This window comes from Oncorhynchus nerka, unplaced genomic scaffold (genome assembly GCF_034236695.1).
Source record: "Oncorhynchus nerka isolate Pitt River unplaced genomic scaffold, Oner_Uvic_2.0 unplaced_scaffold_6927, whole genome shotgun sequence".
Taxonomy (NCBI): Eukaryota; Metazoa; Chordata; class Actinopteri; order Salmoniformes; family Salmonidae; genus Oncorhynchus; species Oncorhynchus nerka.
The window spans coordinates 1-7,931 of NW_027034390.1; the positions used below are offsets into that span (position 1 = coordinate 1).

The 7,931-nt window shown below is 39.7% G+C and overlaps 11 non-coding genes and 3 pseudogenes across 11 annotated transcripts; all 14 read left to right on the forward strand.

Moving 5' to 3' along the window:
- Positions 1-2,205: 2,205 nt before the first annotated feature.
- LOC135566157 (5S ribosomal RNA) lies at positions 2,206-2,323 on the forward strand. The gene has a single exon (XR_010461996.1). It is a non-coding gene; the product is annotated as a 5S ribosomal RNA (ribosomal RNA).
- Positions 2,324-3,043: 720 nt separating this feature from the next.
- Positions 3,044-3,161, forward strand: LOC135566158 (5S ribosomal RNA). Its single transcript, XR_010461997.1, has one exon. It is a non-coding gene; the product is annotated as a 5S ribosomal RNA (ribosomal RNA).
- Positions 3,162-3,539: 378 nt separating this feature from the next.
- LOC135566161 (5S ribosomal RNA) lies at positions 3,540-3,660 on the forward strand (annotated as a pseudogene).
- Positions 3,661-3,888: 228 nt separating this feature from the next.
- Positions 3,889-4,007, forward strand: LOC135566153 (5S ribosomal RNA). The gene has a single exon (XR_010461992.1). It is a non-coding gene; the product is annotated as a 5S ribosomal RNA (ribosomal RNA).
- Positions 4,008-4,249: 242 nt separating this feature from the next.
- LOC135566163 (5S ribosomal RNA) lies at positions 4,250-4,368 on the forward strand. Its single transcript, XR_010461999.1, has one exon. It is a non-coding gene; the product is annotated as a 5S ribosomal RNA (ribosomal RNA).
- A 230-nt stretch (positions 4,369-4,598) lies between these two features.
- Positions 4,599-4,717, forward strand: LOC135566156 (5S ribosomal RNA). The gene has a single exon (XR_010461995.1). It is a non-coding gene; the product is annotated as a 5S ribosomal RNA (ribosomal RNA).
- Positions 4,718-5,178: 461 nt separating this feature from the next.
- LOC135566160 (5S ribosomal RNA) lies at positions 5,179-5,297 on the forward strand (annotated as a pseudogene).
- A 241-nt stretch (positions 5,298-5,538) lies between these two features.
- On the forward strand, positions 5,539-5,657 carry LOC135566164 (5S ribosomal RNA). Its single transcript, XR_010462000.1, has one exon. It is a non-coding gene; the product is annotated as a 5S ribosomal RNA (ribosomal RNA).
- A 231-nt stretch (positions 5,658-5,888) lies between these two features.
- On the forward strand, positions 5,889-6,007 carry LOC135566165 (5S ribosomal RNA). The gene has a single exon (XR_010462001.1). It is a non-coding gene; the product is annotated as a 5S ribosomal RNA (ribosomal RNA).
- A 159-nt stretch (positions 6,008-6,166) lies between these two features.
- LOC135566162 (5S ribosomal RNA) lies at positions 6,167-6,279 on the forward strand (annotated as a pseudogene).
- A 228-nt stretch (positions 6,280-6,507) lies between these two features.
- Positions 6,508-6,626, forward strand: LOC135566166 (5S ribosomal RNA). The gene has a single exon (XR_010462002.1). It is a non-coding gene; the product is annotated as a 5S ribosomal RNA (ribosomal RNA).
- A 241-nt stretch (positions 6,627-6,867) lies between these two features.
- LOC135566154 (5S ribosomal RNA) lies at positions 6,868-6,986 on the forward strand. Its single transcript, XR_010461993.1, has one exon. It is a non-coding gene; the product is annotated as a 5S ribosomal RNA (ribosomal RNA).
- A 231-nt stretch (positions 6,987-7,217) lies between these two features.
- LOC135566159 (5S ribosomal RNA) lies at positions 7,218-7,335 on the forward strand. Its single transcript, XR_010461998.1, has one exon. It is a non-coding gene; the product is annotated as a 5S ribosomal RNA (ribosomal RNA).
- Positions 7,336-7,577: 242 nt separating this feature from the next.
- Positions 7,578-7,696, forward strand: LOC135566155 (5S ribosomal RNA). The gene has a single exon (XR_010461994.1). It is a non-coding gene; the product is annotated as a 5S ribosomal RNA (ribosomal RNA).
- The last annotated feature ends 235 nt before the right edge of the window (positions 7,697-7,931 follow it).

Sequence of the window (7,931 nt, forward strand, 5' to 3'; positions counted from 1 at the left end):
TCATCAATATGCAGACGATACCACAATAACAGTTAGAGATGAGGAAGTGTTAAAGGGTGATGGAGTGTTTTAGCATATGAGCAAGCCTCAGGAGCAAAAGTGAATATGGAGAAGTCAGTAATAATGTATGTTGGGAAGATTAATGAGGGACTTTTCCTTTTAAAATGGTAAATGATTATTTTAAGGTGTTAGGTGTGTTTTTAGGGGTGAAGGAACAGGAAGCTAGGGATCTGACATGGAGTGGTGTAATGAATAAAGTTAGAAAGGTGGTAAATATGTGGAGGGGGAGGTCTTTGAAATTAAAAGGGAAAGTAATTGTTGTAAATTCCTTGCTGATGTCAATTTTTATTCATGTCATGAATGTTTTAGACGTACCAGAATGGGTTTTATCGGAAATAAATAAGATTCTAGTTGATTTTTTATGGGATGGGAAAGGTGCGAAAATTTATTTTAAAACTTTGATTGCAGGTTATGAGGAGGGGGTTTGAAGTTGGTGGATTTAAATGTGAGGAAAAAAGCAATTAGAGTCAAAATGTGTACGTAAATATTTATATGGTGAATTAGATTATGGATGGAAAATATTTTTAAGGAGTATTTGCAGGAGGTTGGGAGGATGGGGACAATGGTTTATTGATGTGTATGAAAAAGGAAATGTTAGGTAATATACCTTTGTTTTATAGAGAAGTGTTTGAGGCTTGGGGGAGTTTTACCAAATATTTATTATGAGTGTACCATTTTAGACAATATTTTAAATCAGCCATTTTTTTTTAAATCCCAAGATACAGTATAATAATAAGATGTTGTTTTGTAAATATTTTATGAGGGCTGGGATGAGACAGATTGGGGACATTTTATATGAGGTCATTCCGGGGTTCCTTCCATGTCAGGCAATATTTGATAATGTGGATGAAGAAAATGATGAAATAAGTAGAACTACTGTGGAGAACATGTATAAGAGAATATTAGGATGTCTTCCTGGGGAGTGGGGTGTTTTAATAAATAAAGAGGTGGCTACAAGAGCTAAGGGTTTACCGGTTTTATATTATGAAAGTAATGGGAAGAAGTATGATTTGTCAGGTTTGAAAGTTAAAAAGGTTTATGAAAAATGTATTTTAAGAGAGATAAAAACTCCTGCTTCGGAAAAAGTGTGGTCTAGGGTGTTTGCAAATATAGATGTGAAATCAATATGGAAGAATGTAAATGTAAAATATAATTCTATAGAATGTGAAGACAATGATTTTAAATTGAAACATAATAGGATTTTTACGAACGTGGTTTTACATCAAATAAATAGAGATGTTAAAAGGGAATGTGATATTTGTGGTACGGGGGTGGAAAATTTTATGCACTTTTTTGTTGAATGTAGTAGATTAGAAGAGTTTCATAAGTTTTTAAAGGGGATTTTAGTACAACATTGGGGAGAAGAGATTGTTGCTGGGGTTGAGTGGAGGAGGTTGTTTCTTTTTGGTTTAACTGGGAAAAGCAAAGTTTTTAATTTTAATTTGATGAATTTTGTTCTTAGTCATGCCAGATACGCTGTAAGACTAAGAAGGAATTTGGGACATTATGAAGGGAAAATTGTGAGTGTGGAGGTTTTATTTAGAAGTATTTTAGAGAAAGATATAGAAGTAATATATAAATATGGTGGATGTAATTTTGAAAAATTGTTTGTGTGGGGGAGCACTTTTATTGAAATTGAGTCGAATGGAAAACTTGGTTTTAATTATTAATTGGTTTTGGTGGATGATTGGGTTTTTAATAGGTTTTCTTTTCTTTTCTTTTTTGATTTTGTAAAAGGATGAATTGTTCATCCTTTCTTATAAATTGATTGAACGTTGGAAATATTATGTGTTTTTTTCATAATAAAAGAAAAAAAAAGTACGCCTGATCTCGTCTGATCTCGGAAGCTAAGCAGGGTCGGGCCTGGTTAGTACTTGGATGGGAGACCGCCTGGGAATACCAGGTGCTGTAAGCATTTTGTCAACTCTTTGTCCGTTTTTTCCCACAAGGCTGAAATATGTGCCTCGCTTTGAAATAAGTAAGCAAGGTTAGTTTGTATTTCATCCAACAATCTGTGCTACAAATTATGGCTACAGTATATGCAATTTTGAGTGACACAAAGATTCTTATCTAAATGGTGAAAATGCAACAGCTGTTAATCAGACTCACTTTGACTTTATATAGTGCACCAAGAGATAGTTTCTCGCTTACGGCCACACTGTCCTGAGTACGCCTGATCTCGTCTGATCTCAGAAGCTAAGCAGGGTCGGGCCTGGTTAGTACTTGATGGGAGACCGCCTGGGAATACCAGGTGCTGTAAGCATTTTGTCAACTCTTTGTCCGTTTTTTCCCACAAGGCTGAAATATGTGCCCTCGCTTTGAAATAAGTAAGCAAGGTTAGTTTGTATTTCATCCAACAATCTGTGCTACAAATTATGGCTACAGTATATGCAATTTTTTCCAATTTTGAGTGACACAAAGATTCTTATCTAAATGGTGAAAATGCAACAGCTGTTAATCAGACTCACTTTGACTTTATATAGTGCACCAAGAGATATCTAAATGGTGAAAATGCAACAGCTGTTTAATCAGACCAGGTGCAGCATTTTGTCAACTTTATGAAATAGTGCACCTTTGAAATAAGAGAGGTTAGTTTGTATTTCATCCAACAATCTGTGCTACAAATTATGGCCACACATTTTGTCCTGAGTGTTAATCGCCTTATCTCGTGCACCTGATCTCAGCCACAGCTAAGCAGGGTCAGGGCCTGGTTAGTACTTTGGGAGACCGCCTGGGAATACCAGGTGCTGTAAGCATTTTGTCAACTCTTTGTCCGTTTTTTCCCACAAGGCTGAAATATGTGCCCTCGCTTTGAAATAAGTAAGGTTAGTTTGTATTTCATCCAACAATCTGTGCTACAAATTATGGCTACAGTATATGCAATTTTGAGTGACACAAAGATTCTTATCTAAATGGTGAAAATGCAACAGCTGTTAATCAGACTCACTTTGACTTTATATAGTGCACCAAGAGATAGTTTCTCGCTTACGGCCACACTGTCCTGAGTACGCCTGATCTCGTCTGATCTCAGAAGCTAAGCAGGGTCGGGCCTGGTTAGTACTTGATGGGAGACCGCCTGGGAATACCAGGTGCTGTAAGCATTTTGTCAACTCTTTGTCCGTTTTTTCCCACAAGGCTGAAATATGTGCCCTCGCTTTGAAATAAGTAAGCAAGGTTAGTTTGTATTTCATCCAACAATCTGTGCTACAAATTATGGCTACAGTATATGCAATTTTTTTTGAGTGACACAAAGATTCTTATCTAAATGGTGAAAATGCAACAGCTGTTAATCAGACTCACTTTGACTTTATATAGTGCACCAAGAGATAGTTTCTCGCTACGGCCACACTGTGGTGAAAATCTGAAGCAACAGCCTGGTTAATCAGACTGCCTGGGAATACCAGGTGCTGTAAGCATTTTGTCAACTCTTTGTCCGTTTTTTCCCACAAGGCTGAAATACCAAGAGAGGTTAGTTTCTGTATTACAGTAATGCAATCACTGTCCAACGCCTGATCTCGTCTGATCTCAGAAGCTAAGCAGGGTCGGGCCTGGTTAGTACTTGGAAGGGAGACCGCCTGGGAATACCAGGTGCTGTAAGCATTTTGTCAACTCTTTGTCCGTTTTTTCCTACAAGGCTGAAATATGTGCCCAGCTGAAATAAGTAAGCAAGGTTAGTTTGTATTTCATCCAACAATCTGTGCTACAAATTATGGCTACAGTATATGCAATTTTGAGTGACACAAAGATTCTTATCTAAATGGTGAAAATGCAACAGCTGTTAATCAGACTCACTTTGACTTTATATAGTGCACCAAGAGATAGTTTCTCGCTTACGGCCACACTGTCCTGAGTACGCCTGATCTCGTCTGATCTCAGAAGCTAAGCAGGGTCGGGCCTGGTTAGTACTTGGATGGGAGACCGCCTGGGAATACCAGGTGCTGTAAGCATTTTGTCAACTCTTTGTCCGTTTTTTCCCACAAGGCTGAAATATGTGCCCTCGCTTTGAAATAAGTAAGCAAGGTTAGTTTGTATTTCATCCAACAATCTGTGCTACAAATTATGGCTACAGTATATGCAATTTTTTCCACATTTTGAGTGACACAAAGATTCTTATCTAAATGGTGAAAATGCAACAGCTGTTAATCAGACTCACTTTGACTTTATATAGTGCACCAAGAGATAGTTTCTCGCTTACGGCCACACTGTCCTGAGTACGCCTGATCTCGTCTGATCTCAGAAGCTAAGCAGGGTCGGGCCTGGTTAGTACTTGGATGGGAGACCGCCTGGGAATACCAGGTGCTGTAAGCATTTTGTCAACTCTTTGTCCGTTTTTCCCACAAGGCTGAAATATGTGCCCTCGCTTTGAAATAAGTAAGCAAGGTTAGTTTGTATTTCATCCAACAATCTGTGCTACAAATTATGGCTACAGTATATGCAATTTTGAGTGACACAAAGATTCTTATCTAAATGGTGAAAACGCAACAGCTGTTAATCAGACTCACTTTGACTTTATATAGTGCACCAAGAGATAGTTTCTCGCTTACGGCCACACTGGCCTGAGTACGCCTGATCTCGTCTGATCTCAGAAGCTAAGCAGGGTCGGGCCTGGTTAGTACTTGGATGGGAGACCGCCTGGGAATACCAGGTGCTGTAAGCATTTTGTCAACTCTTTGTCCGTTTTTTTCCCACAAGGCTGAAATATGTGCCCTCGCTTTGAAATAAGTAAGCAAGGTTAGTTTGTATTTCATCCAACAATCTGTGCTACAAATTATGGCTACAGTATATGCAATTTTTCCACATTTTGAGTGACACACGCCTGATTCGTCTATCTCGGAATGGTCGGGAAACTTGGATGGGAGACCGCCTGGGAATACCAGGTGCTGTAAGCATTTTGTCAACTCTTTGTCCGTTTTTTTCCCACAAGGCTGAAATATGTGACTTTGAAATAAGTAAGCAAGGTTAGTTTGTATTTCATCCAACAATCTGTGCTACAAATTATGGCTACAGTATATGCAATTTTGAGTGACACAAAGATTCTTATCTAAATGGTGAAAATGCAACAGCTGTTAATCAGACTCACTTTCACTTTATATAGTGCACCAAGAGATAGTTTCTCGAAAACACGGCCACACTGTCCTGAGTACGCCTGATCTCGTCTGATCTCAGAAGCTAAGCAGGGTCGGGCCTGGTTAGTACTTGGATGGGAGACCGCCTGGGAATACCAGGTGCTGTAAGCATTTTGTCAACTCTTTGTCCGTTTTTTCCCACAAGGCTGAAATATGTGCCTCGCTTTGAAATAAGTAAGCAAGGTTAGTTTGTATTTCATCCAACAATCTGTGCTACAAATTATGGCTACAGTATATGCAATTTTTTCCACATTTTGAGTGACACAAAGATTCTTATCTAAATGGTGAAAATGCAACAGCTGTTAATCAGACTCACTTTGACTTTATATAGTGCACCAAGAGATAGTTTCTCGCTTACGGCCACACTGTCCTGAGTACGCCTGATCTCGTCTGATCTCAGAAGCTAAGCAGGGTCGGGCCTGGTTAGTACTTGGATGGGAGACCGCCTGGGAATACCAGGTGCTGTAAGCATTTTGTCAACTCTTTGTCCGTTTTTTCCCACAAGGCTGAAATATGTGCCCTCGCTTTGAAATAAGTAAGCAAGGTTAGTTTGTATTTCATCCAACAATCTGTGCTACAAATTATGGCTACAGTATATGCAATTTTGAGTGACACAAAGATTCTTATCTAAATGGTGAAAATGCAACAGCTGTTAATCAGACTCACTTTGACTTTATATAGTGCACCAAGAGATAGTTTCTCGCTTACGGCCACACTGTCCTGAGTACGCCTGATCTCGTCTGATCTCAGAAGCTAAGCAGGGTCGGGCCTGGTTAGTACTTGGATGGGAGACCGCCTGGGAATACCAGGTGCTGTAAGCATTTTGTCAACTCTTTGTCCGTTTTTTTCCCACAAGGCTGAAATATGTGCCCTCGCTTTGAAATAAGTAAGCAAGGTTAGTTTGTATTTCATCCAACAATCTGTGCTACAAATTATGGCTACAGTATATGCAATTTTTGAGTGACACAAGATTCTTTCTTGCTTACGGCCACACTGTCCTGATATGATCTCGTCTGATCTCGGAAGCTAAGCAGGGTCGGGCTGGTTAGTACTTGGATGGGAGACCGCCTGGGAATACCAGGTGCTGTAAGCATTTTGTCAACTCTTTGTCCGTTTTTTCCCACAAGGCTGAAATATGTGCCTCGCTTTGAAATAAGTAAGCAAGGTTAGTTTGTATTTCATCCAACAATCTGTGCTACAAATTATGGCTACAGTATATGCAATTTTGAGTGACACAAGATTCTTATCTAAATGGTGAAATGCAACAGCTGTTAATCAGACTCACTTTGACTTTATATAGTGCACCAAGAGATGGTTTCTCGCTTACGGCCACACTGTCCTGAGTACGCCTGATCTCGTCTGATCTCAGAAGCTAAGCAGGGTCGGGCCTGGTTAGTACTTGGATGGGAGACCGCCTGGGAATACCAGGTGCTGTAAGCATTTTGTCAACTCTTTGTCCGTTTTTTCCCACAAGGCTGAAATATGTGCCCTCGCTTTGAAATAAGTAAGCAAGGTTAGTTTGTATTTCATCCAACAATCTGTGCTACAAATTATGGCTACAGTATATGCAATTTTTTCCACATTTTGAGTGACACAAAGATTCTTATCTAAATGGTGAAAATGCAACAGCTGTTAATCAGACTCACTTTGACTTTATATAGTGCACCAAGAGATAGTTTTCGCTTACGGCCACACTGTCCTGAGTACGCCTGATCTCGTCTGATCTCAGAAGCTAAGCAGGGTCGGGCCTGGTTAGTACTTGGATGGGAGACCGCCTGGGAATACCAGGTGCTGTAAGCATTTTGTCAACTCTTTGTCCGTTTTTTCCCACAAGGCTGAAATATGTGCCCTCGCTTTGAAATAAGTAAGCAAGGTTAGTTTGTATTTCATCCAACAATCTGTGCTACAAATTATGGCTACAGTATATGCAATTTTGAGTGACACAAAGATTCTTATCTAAATGGTGAAAATGCAACAGCTGTTAATCAGACTCACTTTGACTTTATATAGTGCACCAAGAGATAGTTTCTCGCTTACGGCCACACTGTCCTGAGTACGCCTGATCTCGTCTGATCTCAGAAGCTAAGCAGGGTCGGGCCTGGTTAGTACTTGATGGGAGACCGCCTGGGAATACCAGGTGCTGTAAGCATTTTGTCAACTCTTTGTCCGTTTTTTCCCACAAGGCTGAAATATGTGCCCTCGCTTTGAAATAAGTAAGCAAGGTTAGTTTGTATTTCATCCAACAATCTGTGCTACAAATTATGGCTACAGTATATGCAATTTTTTCCACATTTTGAGTGACACAAAGATTCTTATCTAAATGGTGAAAATGCAACAGCTGTTAATCAGACTCACTTTGACTTTATATAGTGCACCAAGAGATAGTTTCTCGCTTACGGCCACACTGTCCTGAGTACGCCTGATCTCGTCTGATCTCAGAAGCTAAGCAGGGTCGGGCCTGGTTAGTACTTGGATGGGAGACCGCCTGGGAATACCAGGTGCTGTAAGCATTTGGCAACTCTTTGTCCATTTTTTCCCACAAGGCTGAAATATGTGCCCTCGCTTTGAAATAAGTAAGCAAGGTTAGTTTGTATTTCATCCAACAATCTGTGCTACAAATTATGGCTACAGTATATGCAATTTTTTCCACATTTTGAGTGACACAAAGATTCTTATCTAAATGGTGAAAATGCAACAGCTGTTAATCAGACTCACTTTCACTTTATATAGTGCACCAAGAGATAG